At 38.4% G+C, this 12,945-nt stretch overlaps 2 non-coding genes across 2 annotated transcripts; one reads left to right on the forward strand and one right to left on the reverse strand.

The window, feature by feature from the left end:
* Nucleotides 1-12,103: 12,103 nt before the first annotated feature.
* Trnap-ugg lies at nt 12,104-12,175 on the reverse strand. Its single transcript has one exon. It is a non-coding gene; the product is annotated as a tRNA-Pro (tRNA).
* A 623-nt stretch (nt 12,176-12,798) lies between these two features.
* Nucleotides 12,799-12,871, forward strand: Trnaa-agc. The gene has a single exon. It is a non-coding gene; the product is annotated as a tRNA-Ala (tRNA).
* Nucleotides 12,872-12,945: the final 74 nt, after the last annotated feature.

Genomic DNA, 12,945 nt, shown 5'->3' on the forward strand with positions numbered 1-12,945 from the left:
TTAGAAAATTTAAATTTGAAGGCTAGATAAGGAAACGGAAATTCCAGATAATTAAAAGCGAACATAAGAAATGATTATTTTTTCAATTCATTTTAATAGCTAAAGAGATTAAAGCTATGAGGTTATCTATAACCAAGAAGTCTTGGTTTAAGTATAATTACAAAGAAACAAATGAATCACAAAACTAAATCAAAAATAAATAATTTACTCAGTGCCGATAAGCCTCAAAAATAAATAAAGAATAGCTCTGTAGAAGTCAAAAAGTTGTTTCCTTCTGCTTTTAATTTTTGAGAAATTATTTGCATTCGCCAGCACATAAAACTAATGCAAAGAAAGTTTCGACGGCAAGTTGTCCTGGCATCCAGTGCTCCAGTGCTCCTCCACTCCAGCCAATCCTCCTGGTTCTCGGCTTGTTTTCTTGTAATTATCGCTTTTGTTTGTTGGCTGAACTTTTGGCAGGTTTGGCCGCCGGCTAACATACAAAATTAGCGCTCACCAAAATGACTAAACAATATTTACTATTTTGTAGGAAGCGGGGCGGTCGGTTTTCGTGGGACCATATCTAAGGAACTCAGACGATGTCTCAAGACGCTGCCAAAGTGGGCAACATATTGTCCTTGTACGCCGAACAACATAATTTTCTAATTGGCCAAAGTTGCTGCCAAGTTTTTCGCCCAGGCCAAAAACCAGACAGACCGAGAAAACATTTGTTCTTAGTTTCGGTTTGCTAATTCAATTTTAATGCTTGATTTCATATTAATTGAAAACGAAGTTTTGAAAGCTTGGTGTGGGGCTGGTGAAATGTAGATTTCTTATTTTACTTATTGTAAAGCTATGTGTTGTTAGGGAACTAGTTGATTACCATATGATTTTTTTTTTAAGATTCTTGTATATAAATTTCATCGATTCTTGGAAGCCCCCAATAAGCTTCCATTTCCGCAGTCAAACTCATTGAACCTTGCCATCTTTAGTCAGTTTACTTCGTCTCGACCCCAAGTTGTATTTGCCCAAGGGCTTCTCAAGCCATCCGAAGGCGTTCATAACAGATGACCTCATATTTGTGGCACCCACACCCTCCGAGCATTCTGGCCAGAAGTTTGATTTCGAAGACGCTTTTTCTTGTCGCCGCTTTTTATGGCATGCACAAAAGCCAAAAGGCAAACACACTCGAGTCATAAAAAGATGCCTGCAGACAAACAAAGCGACACACGAGCATAGAGCCAGGACCAACATAAAGATCAAATGTCAATACAAGCGGAATCCGGGGGTCGAAGATTCGGCTAAATGTGGCCAAAAGAGGCGGCAGTGGAAAGACAAACAGCAGCGACAGGAAAATGTACAACAAATTTCTAAACGTTGTCATAAAAATGAAATGAAAACAAGCAGAAGGCGGTCAACAAACGGGAAAAGCTAAACTTAAGACATTCAATAAGTTTACTTACGCCAAACTGAACAACAGTCACAAAAAAAAATATAAGTGGAGTGAGCTTCGACCTTTTTATCGCTTTAAATATGTTTATGACTTGGATTTGAGGAGGGGGCACTCGACCAACTCGCTTATAAATCTCAAAGGTTTTATCTTTATGTGCACGAAATTGTTTTTAACGACAATGTGTGTCCATGTAAATTATTAGTTTAATAACGTCTCGGCTTAGGGCAATTATTGTGTCCCTTTGGGGACCGTGCTTTATGGGGCTTGCTAAATGTTAATATTAGGGATTTAGTAAGGAGAAAGTTAAGAATGGCATGGATTAGCTTAGAATCTAAGCACATACAAATTAAAAAATATATAAAAATGTTCTTGGTGGTTCTTAAAAGTTCTTTAAGACAATAATATTCTTATTTAAAAGCAATAATATACTAAAATATAATTGATTAAATATACTTCCTTCTTATTAATCACAAAACGTAAACTATTTTAGTACCAAGAAAAAGATAAACAAGCCATTCTCTGTCCAGGACCTTACCTTCCCAACCAGCAGAACCAACACTCAACGTCTTAATCAAATCAGGGCTACAAGGATACCCTCATAAATATGTCAATTAATGGCACGCCCTCCGCCCTCCATTCAGTCTGTCTGTCTTATCTCAATGAAGACATAAACGCTCTGATATCAATTTATGTCAATGTAAATGTTTCTTTGTTGTTCGCTGGAGATTGGGTCTAATGTATGCGAACCTCGCCACCATTCCATAGGACATGTGTCGGCGAATCTTAAATGGAGCTTATGAAACTATTAAAAGGCGAGCAGACAAGGCACACATGTCTCACAAACAAGCAAACAAACAAACATAGGGGATGGGATAGTGCCTGGATATCTTCGGGTTGGGGGTAATTAGTTTGCTACACGCTCGAGGCGTGCCTTCATATCCTGGTCTTGCTGGTCCTGTTGGTCCTGGCCTGCCATGAATAATTCCTGGTGGTGGCAAAAACTTTGACCAGCTGCTCCAAAAAGGTTGACAAAACCTCAAGCCAGGCTAACCGCAAGGCCAAGACGATGGCTATAATGATGATGATGATGATGGTTGAGATTTTCAAGGAGAAGAACTGACTGAGTAGATTACTCATACGCACGATTGCCCAGTAACATTAATTATTTTGCTTTTTTATTTTTTGCAGCCTTTGTTAATTGCCTTTGTCTCTGTCGCATTTGCATAATTCTGCTCTAAACAATAAAAATCTAATTTGACCCAAGTTGTAGTATAATTTCTTGTTAAATTCATAATTGTTAATTTCTGTTGTGCGTTGCCAACACTTGCTGGCATTTTCTTTGGGGCTTAACTTTAATTAAGAGCCAAGTGCCAGGGTTGCTTCCACTGAATGTCCTGCTGCTACGCTGGATGTCCTGTTCATAAGGGTGGAAAGATTGAGGAGAGTCGTGCATGTGAATGGTCAGTCTGGTCACTGAAGATGACTACACAAAAGGGTAAAAGAATTCTGGTTGCTTTTAATGAACTTGGCACTGCCAGAGATTGCCTGACAGGGAATGTTATAATAATAAAAGAGAGTTCTTGAGGCTAAAAGGATATACCGAAACTTTGTTTAAATTTGGATATAATTTAAATTAAAAAAACATAAGAAACAGTTTTAGATATATTTTTAGACATTTTAAACTCAATTAATTCGATCAATCTTAAGACCTAAAAATTATGCAAATCTTTCCTCTATCCTCGTTTTCTTACCTAATACTCCTTCCCCAATAAAAGATAATTTAACGCGGCGACGCTTCTAAACGATTTTGTTGTTTTGGCCACAATTAGTTCCCCTTCTCCCATAACAACCACAAAATGTGGACCATTAAAAAGTCAAAACTTTAAGCGGCTTACCACCTCAACTTCCCACTTTCTTCGAACATTTTTGTATTGCCAAGAAACAAAAACCATTAAAACAATTTAATCGCACTCGAGAAAATCTTCGCGAGCCAGAAAGTCGAGCATGAAATGCAAAAGTTTTTATTTTGACGCTTTGTGCTTGGCGCTTGGCGCCTTCAGTGCTGGCTCCTGATTGTAAATCGTTATCCTCGCAGGACTCCAGTTCGGAGGTGTTTGCTCTCCAGTCATCCTTACAAGTTAATTTTCACATTGGGACATGACTGACACCCATTCTCTCTCCACACCCCAAGTCGCGGTAATTTCCTCGCCACTTTTGTTTAGTTTTTGATTTGACTTTTACTTTTTGTACTTGCTGGGTTTTTCGGTTCTTGCCGGCTAATTATCATCATTTTGGCCAAATGCCTGAAGCAATTTGCCTTGGTCAGGGTTTTTATGCTCTGAAGTTTCAATGGCATCGAAGGCGAGGGAGGTTTGTCTTTGGGGAGTTCATGCCCATTATGTAGCCATCAAAATAACTTGTTGTTGCGGTGGAAACTTTTTGCTGTGATTTTCATAGCCGAAAAACAATCAAAATTTAATGTGCGGCGCCGCACTTTGATTGAAAAATAAAATACTCGCCATAATCAAATAAATGCCCAAACAACAACAGCCATTCTGGAAAAAAATACCCAAAAAAAAAAGTGTGCAAAATAAACTGCTCATCATTTTCCAGGCCTGCAGTTCCGGGTCCCTTAACAATCCCCGAAACAAACCCATTCCCAAATGCGATTCCGATTCCGATTCCGATTCCACCCGCATTTGCACGATTCGTTAAACAAAGCACACGTTAACTGGAGCAAACCGAAGGACGTTGGCTGGGTGGTGGTCAGGGGGCGGTGTAAGGACAAACAGACATTTCGGCCGGTCAGTTTCAGCAGTTGCCCGCCGGCCATCAGAGGGTTAATGTGAGAGGGCTTTGGCAACACATTTGCTTATGAAATATTTTGGGTAATAAAGAAGGAATTATTAAAATCTTAGTGATTAATTCTAAGGATTTTAGAGGATAACTATTTTGTTTTAAGAAATATTCGAATATTTGTGGTTAACTTTTAATGTGAATATTTGGAAAACTAAGAAAAGTATTTTACTAATTAAGATTTAAAATGATAACCGTAAAGACTTAAGCCTTTTGTATTTTAAACTAAACTATTTACTAAGGTAAATTTTATAGGAAAAAGCTATATTTAATCATAAAATTAATGATAGTTAAATACAAGAAAGCACAACTCCATAAAGGGTCTTTAAAAATTTTATAAAAATCCAAATCAATACTAATAACAAAATATTTCCTAAAAATTAAATAAAAATTTAGATAATCTCAAAAAAAATACACAAATTTTAGGGCATTTCGACTTCTTTAAACCCAAGTCCCCATTGGACATCTTTTGTAAATGATCCATCAAATGCTTTTAACTTTTATTTGTTTAAAACATTTTTTGTTCATGGCAGTGGCGGAGTTGTTGTTGTTGCCGCTGCTGCTTTTGTTTGCCAGCTACAACTGTCGTTTTGGGACAAGGTCCAAATCAAAAAAAAAGAAGAGAAAAAACAAGGTAACGTCGGAGTAAAAAATGTACGAAAAACAAGAAGAAACATTGCAAAATTGTTGGCAAATATTGAATTTGCAACATATTCGACTCATATGTCACACCGAAACGGTGGAAGCTGTCGCGAGTGAGTAACAAAAGGTTTCTGTTTACCAACATTTGCATTTTGTTGGCCCAAAGGGAGCCACAGTGCTTACCTTTTTTCCCTGTGGAGTTGCCAAAAAAGAGAGTTTACCAGCAGAGGATGACGAATGTTTTGTGGACGTACGAGAAAAATATCAAATGCAGCACAGCTGTTGTGCAAATAGTGGAACATTAATTTTAATTGTTTTGTCAGAAGGAAATGGTTGAAAAGGGGGAAATGTTAGGATTTTGTAAAGGACCTATGGGGTAAAAAAAAGGAAAAAGAAAAGGTGGAATGAGAACAATGGCGTTATTACCAAAAAAGAAATCATTTCATTAAGATGGTTTCATATTTCTGATTAAGTCATTAAGTTAATTTTAAAGACGTTTATATAAAAAAAAAAAAATTTACTTTCCTTAAAATATTCTAACCACAATAAAATATTATATAAAAGCCTTTCAGGTAGTCCAATTTAAAGCTGATAATTCGCCATAACTACATTTTACTATGACATTAGCTAGTTTTACTTCTCTTCCTCAACTTTTCTTTGCATTTCCAACCCTTTCAGCAGTACCCTTAAGGGAAAAACAATAAAAATGAATATGTATTTAAATAACAGTTGCTATCAACACCGTCACACTCTGATCCCAGCATTTGCAACTCACTCACACAGCCCCTTAAGCACCTTTGTCCAGCAAAAATGTTACAGAAAAGATGAGAGAAGTGGAGAAAGTGCGGTCCAAGTAACTATAACATTTAAGCGGATTTGGGCAAAAGTTGTGGGCCATTTGATAGCCTCTGGCTTACAGAGTGAGATGCCCCTCTGTAAATTCTATATAAAAGTGTTTTTCATATGTTGGTATACAAATAAAATGAACGAGAATTTTATTTTTTATGGCTGACAAGTGGCAAGGTTGAGACTAGGCTGCCTAAATCATGTAAAGGATTTGCGTTTTATCATGTCTCGGGGCAGGCTTTTGGGTTTTCCATCGCCTTTTTGGTGGTATCACCTCACCAGAAGTTGACAGGAAATTGAAAATTTCCACCAAAAAGTCATGTGTGTGTGTGTTTGTTGGGTTCCGAAGTGTCAGCGATTCCGATTCCCAAGGAGGCCAATAACATTTACGCTAATTTGATAATCTGTTCACGCACAAGGACCAGACATTTGCATGGGTCTAAAGGATACTGACTGCCCCCTAATTGGCTGAAATGGTTCCCCGGGGAGCCCCCGAAAACTGTTTATGCCCTGTTTCTCTATCTGTATCTTTATTTATTTATATATATATTCCAGCGAAGGGACCCTTTTTGTGCCCAATCAGCGCGTTATCATCGCATTTCCTTCACTCTTGAGCGAACCGAAACACTTTTGGTCCGTGGTCAGCGAGTTTATTATTTTGTCCTTTATTTTTATACCCGCTTATCGCTTTGTTGCTGGCCAAAAAGCTGTTTTAACCAGTAGCAAAAATCCGTTTTGGTAATCGCTTTTCCACGCTTGACTTCAGCTGAAATTAGCTGCGGGTTCGAGATTTATTTCGGGTTGGCTTGAGGTCAAAGGTTAGCTAAATAAATTAGGTTTTTCGTAAAATAATTATTTATTTGATCAGCAAAAAGTCATAGTAAATAAAAAACAATGGTTTTGGTGTTAAAAATAAAGTATTTTCATAGTTAAATTAAAGGTTATCAACCTTTTTTAGTTAGCAATTTCCGGTCCACAAAACTCCTTTTAGTCTAAAGTATAGGTTTCCAAATGTTCTGTCTGCTTTGCCTTCCATTCTCATTAGCTAGCGTTTCTCCCATCTGAAATTGGCTCGCATCAACGGAAATGTTGGACCAGCCCACACGGCGTATGAGAAATCTGCTTCCCCTTTCGAAACACACACAAAAACATACGCCCCGTGGGCATTTTCTCTGTGGCATATGAGTATGTGTATGGGTTGATGTCCTGGTGTGCGACAAGATTTATGTATGTTTTCTTTTTCTGTCGGCGAACATTTTAACGCCTGCAAATTTGCTAATTAATTAGTTTAAATGCTCAAGAAGGGCTAACCGAAGATGTAATTATAATGGAAATCGAGTTATGTTCCATATATCTAATATTATTTTCACTTGCTTTCGTAAGGATATACTGTATAACATCCCTAATTTAATGCCTTTATGAGTGACTCACAGAGACGCGGCAAAAAACGCCAAAAAAAAGTAAGGGAGCAGCGAAAACACGCGCGCGTTTTTACACGCATGTAATTTGTGGGAAATTTGTTCAACCCTTTTCCTGCACTTTTCGCATACTTTTGCCGCAAATAAAGGCAAAATTAATTTAACGCGTGTTTTTCCTGGGTCCCAGCATAATGGAATTGATTTAAGGTTATTAATATGAGCACTCTGGGCACCCAAAAAAAAAAGAAAAATGTAACATGGAGAAAGGCAAAGAATTCCCGTAGATGCCTAAGTAAATGTTTGTAGCTGCTGTTGCTACTGCGGCTGTTTGGTAACCTTTAACGTCAATTTTATGCAAATTATGTTGTTTCGCTTGGAGATTTCCATTTAAGCGGGAGGAGGATGTCTCGCTGGGTGCTGGGGGGGCGTGGCATTCACACAAAACGACGGGGCGTCGTTCGAAAGTTTTTGGAGTACCACTGGGGGAGTGTTTTGTTATTGAAGTTTTGGCTAGGTGGCGTCTGTCGACTGCTCACTGCTGACTTATTCAATAAGCCAAGTTGAAGTATGCTCCATTATATATTTGTTGGTGGCTGTGGGCCGTAGCTGCTTAAGCAAATACCGTGTGCCCATGTATGCAAAAAGTGCAAATAATAATAATAAAGAGTACTTATTGTTTGATTTATGTGTCTGTGTATGCACAAAGCTGCCCAGGCGAAGGATGAGCTATGTGTTTTGGTTTTAAGATGGAAGAGAAGATCCTTTCTTACTGACAGACTCTTCATATCATTGGTTTAATTGAGTTGTTATGAGACTAATTGAATAAATTTGGGAGAATAACAATGCTTTTTAAAACTGAGGCTTTTGAGAAGTCCATAAACTAGCCAAAACCAGTCGTACAATATAAGTTTCCTGATTATTTATTAAAATTTAGCTTTTGAATTTAATAATTCTAAATATATAACACTTAAATCAAAACCTTAAATAAATTTTAGAGCTCAACCCATAACTCATCTTAAAACTCCTCAGAACTTTGAGTTTTCATGGCTTAATTTGGTCCACCTTCTTCAGGCTCTCACCATCTTTCCCTGGCTAATCCTCCGCCATCAGTTTTCCCTACTAAGCAACAATAGCAGTCAAGGGAAACCCCAGATAAAGTCACCTTTATTTGTCAGTCTTAGGCTCCCCCAAGTCAACTGTCAAGTCCTGCTTTTATAGGAAGCACGTTCCTTTGGCCTTTCTTTCAGGCAATCCTGCAATCCTGAAGCGTTAAACCGCACACACCTATCACGATGATGATGATGTTCCCTTTCTTATTTTTGTTTTCTTTTTTGGTTCTGTGGTTGCTCCTGTTCTTACTCCTGTTGTTGTTGTTGTTGTTGTTGTTGTTCCACAGTGCGGATGGCTAAGTGAGCCATTTATCTTCGGTGGAACCTCAAGCGCGACATAACAGCAATAGCAACAACAGGGTACTACAACAATCACTACTTACAGGCGTCATCCAATCCTCAATAATACCGCTTTGGAAATAAAACGATTTATATGCCACAGCAACAAAAATCCAATAGAGGTACAGATATCCAAAGTGCACTTGGAGAACGAAAGAATTTTCAAATTTATAACCATTTTTTTTTAATATTCTAAGACCTTAAAATGGCACAGGAATCCTAACGATATAATTTTGAACATTTTTAAAAACATAAATATTATTAAGAACATTTTCATAGCAACATTTTGTCTCACTGTAGTCATCACTATACGGCGAATCCTGTCGTTTTATTCTCCTTATCCAGACCAACATCAATCGAACAGCCGCAACAGCAACAACATCTAGTAAATGAAACCCCTGGAAAATCCAGGAAAAAAATGCCGAAGTAAAATCGAAGATTGCTATCTTTGACGGCTTGTTTTCCTGCCCATCCGGGGTCTGAGCGTTGGGCGGGGGCGTGGCCGCTATTATGTATTGGCGTTGAAACAATTTGAACAACAGTAGTCGTCGGCGTCTCACGAAAAGAGGGGAAACGAAAAGAAAGAAAAAAAAACAAATGAAAGGAAGTCGTTTAAAAGTACAAACGGACATTATTTATCGCTCAAACCATTTAGCCACAGAAACTACCCAAAAGAAGAGCACAAAAAAGTAGAAAGAGCAAATCCGAAGTCCTTAAGACCCCCAACCTACTGGTCCAACTCGTGTTGTTGTGTCTACTTAGTTGTAATAAATGGAAAAACGCAAGGAGCAGCGGGAGAGAGAGACGAAGAGTCCTGGCCACAATGCGTTGCATATAATTTCTGTTCGGCTTTAGGGGGCTTAGAGGGGAAGGAGCGGCGGTTGAGCCGGTCTAGCAATTGGATTTTAGGATAGCTACTAAGGGCAATCGATTGATTTCTGCTTGCTCAAGCAGTTTTCCCAATAAGTAATTTACAGTTGTCATTAAATGGGAAAACATTTTCAGGGGTTGTCGATATAGGAAGTGCGTGTCGAATGCTGTTCGAGATGAGGTTTTTCTTTTTCGAGTGAAAGATTATTAAGTAAAAGTTATGTAAATGCTCAATGAAACAAATTTCTATTGATAGATGTTTAGAGTTGGTTTTTAATATTGATTAACAAATATATTGTGAGCAGACCTCTTGCTAAAAAAAATGTCTTCTTTGTATGCAAAATAGAATATTCAAATTCGTCTGCTCAAACACCTTTCTATTGGTTTATCCACTCACTCACTGGCAGCAACCTCACCATGCATCCTCCTCAAACGTGTCATATGAAGCGCCGTAGCGGAATCCTTGTCCAGATCCGCAGCTTACCCCCAAAACACAAAGACCCGCAGACAGCCCGGACTCAGTGGCAGTGGCATTTGGTTAGAGAGATGGAAAGAGTCAGCTAGCCACGGGCATCTTATCGCCCTAAACCACTTTAGTGTCAGTCCCGCTGACAGCGGTCCAGTCCAGCCTCGACTCGTGAACATTGTCGCCTTTTTGTTTTGCCCGATGGGGGATTTGAGGAGTTGAGGCTTGGACTCTGCTGTTGTCTCTTAACATGGCCAGTGGTCTTGTCGACATTGCGATAACAAAACATACACACAAAAAAGATGGCACAAAAAAAAAGGAGGAATTTTACGCTCTTGGCCATAATGAGGGTGATTTTCGTATTTGTGGTAGATTTGTCCACTTAGCAGGAATGACCACAGGACCAGGCTAGGACCAAAGCTGTTGCAATTTGCTGGCAAATCATTTGTACATTTCCACAGTGGATTACGGTTTTGGCCAGCTTCTATGCCCTGACCATCAACTTCTGATTCCTGATGATAATGCTCATAATTTGCGAGGCCTGCATATATTTTCGTCCACTTTTTTTTTTTTTTTTTGCTTATTTAGGCCATGATATATGCGCCAGCATGCTTCAGCCATGATTTGTGCTAATGAGTGAAGGACAGAGGGTTGGGCGATTTTACATCTAGAATTTCATGGGAAAATTCAAAACCAAAGCTTTGGACAGATTCTTGCATTTAATTGGCATTTTTGTGGGCGAGGTTTGGGTGAAAGTTTTTTAATAAAGACCCAGTCGAAATAAAACCGAACCTCTCTTCATTCCAGCTCAGTTGATTTTCATTTTCATTTTCATTTGCCCATTTAGCCAGCGACCTCAAGTGCGGGTTTCGACCGGCATTCCGGCATTTTGTCTCCCTCGGTGTGTATACAATTGTCTACGGATTTTCAATATTATTTGCTGCGGTCTTCCGATATACAAAAATCCTTCTACCCCCCACCAATTTGGCCATCTGCTACCATCATCTTGGGTCCATTGTGGGTGTGAAATCGTGGAAAACTGCGGACGGTGACTGACTGACACTGTCATTGTAACCGCTTTCAATTGGGCATTTTATTTTATATTTGAATTTTAAAATTCCTTCCGCTCCGGCGACAGGCGAAGGGCCACAGGAAAATGGACAATTTGTGTTTGTGGCAATTGATTGGCAAATATTGTCCGGCCAAATGGTTAAGGCGAAAAGGTTTGTTGATTAATACGCAGTGACAGCAAGTCAGGGTTAAAGGAAAAAAGGACTTTCTAAGGGGGTTTCAACTGGAAAAAGGACTTCCCGGGGAAAGTTTAAAGGAGCTGTCAGAAGAAGGGTATTTGCGAATAAATCAAAATATATCCCTTAAACATAAAATCAAAATCTGCAAAGTTTATATGTTATTATCATAGTTTTTGGAGTTATATATTAGTTAGTAGTTTGTTAACATAGTAAAAACCCTTAACCCTATCAAACCAAGGTTGGGTCATGCCAACCGATCAGACTTAGCGTTCCTTAACTCCTTGTAACAATTCATCCATAGCCACACGCTCGATTTGAGCGTCTTAAAGTCAGCGATAAAAGAAAGAAAAAACTTTCTCAATGCCAACTTGCATGCAAATTACAAGCAATAAAACGTGGCACATTCCAATGCTTAGGCAAACTTCTGCTACAAGACTCCAGAGCCCTAGGAGATTATTCTTTATTGTTTAGATGATGGCATGAAAAAACGAGCAGGACGAGAGTCCTTGTGGCAATTCGCACATCATGCGATTGGCATTGAGATTGCGTCTTTCGTATCGGCCAATTCCCAGGGCTGTCATATGCGGGGACAACAAACACACACACACACGAGACTCGAGGGATATGCAAATTTGTCATCCAGTAAACCAAACAGAAAACACATATAAAGGAGTGAAATAATCATAAAAACGTCAGGCTTCCAAGTTGGTTGTGTTGATACAAGCCTGAATTGAATTTTTATCTATTGTATTGGCAATAAAGTCACATTGTCACAGCATGTATAAAATGATTATTGTTTACTCTCATACCCTTCTCCCTATATTTTCCCTTTCAGCATCCTTGGTAGGGAAAAAAGGAGCAAAAAGTTGAATAACGGGCTCAACCGGGATTTGAACCCGGGACCTCTCGCACCCAAAGCGAGAATCATACCCCTAGACCATTGAGCCGCCTACGATAAAGGTGAAAATTTTTGGGTTTTTCAACTTCAAAATCTGAAATTCATATCACCTTTTTGGTCATCTAAAGACACCTTTTCGACATGCATATTAAGTGAATTGATGGACTTGAAATGAGGGTCAACCGGTTTCAATCGTTTCTTTTAAACAAGCTGAATGCATGCATAATTTGGTTCAATAAATGTTAACCCATTTTATTTGAAACTAAAAACAATACCCTTTTCATACATGGTAATACGAGTGTGTGTGGTAATATTTGATTATTTCTTAATAACTGACTTTGAATGCTTGGAAATATTATGAGGTTGTTAGACATTATAAAAAAAGGAAATTGAAAACTAACTGTTGGGTATAGCAATCTAAAGATTACGTTAAAATTAAAAAAACAAATTAAGTTAAGATCATTAAAAATTTTAATTAGTTCCCCAAACGTAATCTATTTTCAGACCTATTTATTCCTTGGGAAAGGCATAATGACTCTTTCTATTAACAAACAAACTTGCATTTCAAAATAAATTTTGTTTTTGTTAACCCATAAAGGGTTAAGCATCATAAAACTATAAAACCTTTATAGTTTTTCTTTTAAAGGCCTCCAAATCAGCGAAATTCATCAAGGGGATGTAGCTCAGATGGTAGAGCGCTCGCTTAGCATGTGAGAGGTACGGGGATCGATGCCCCGCATCTCCAAAGGATATTCTTTTTTCTATCATCAGATCCGCATTTTATTTTTATTTAATTAGAGTTGGTAGAACGGTTGAAGG

Source organism: Drosophila eugracilis, unplaced genomic scaffold, assembly GCF_018153835.1.
Source record: "Drosophila eugracilis isolate 14026-0451.02 unplaced genomic scaffold, ASM1815383v1 contig_75, whole genome shotgun sequence".
In the NCBI taxonomy this organism is placed as follows: Eukaryota; Metazoa; Arthropoda; class Insecta; order Diptera; family Drosophilidae; genus Drosophila; species Drosophila eugracilis.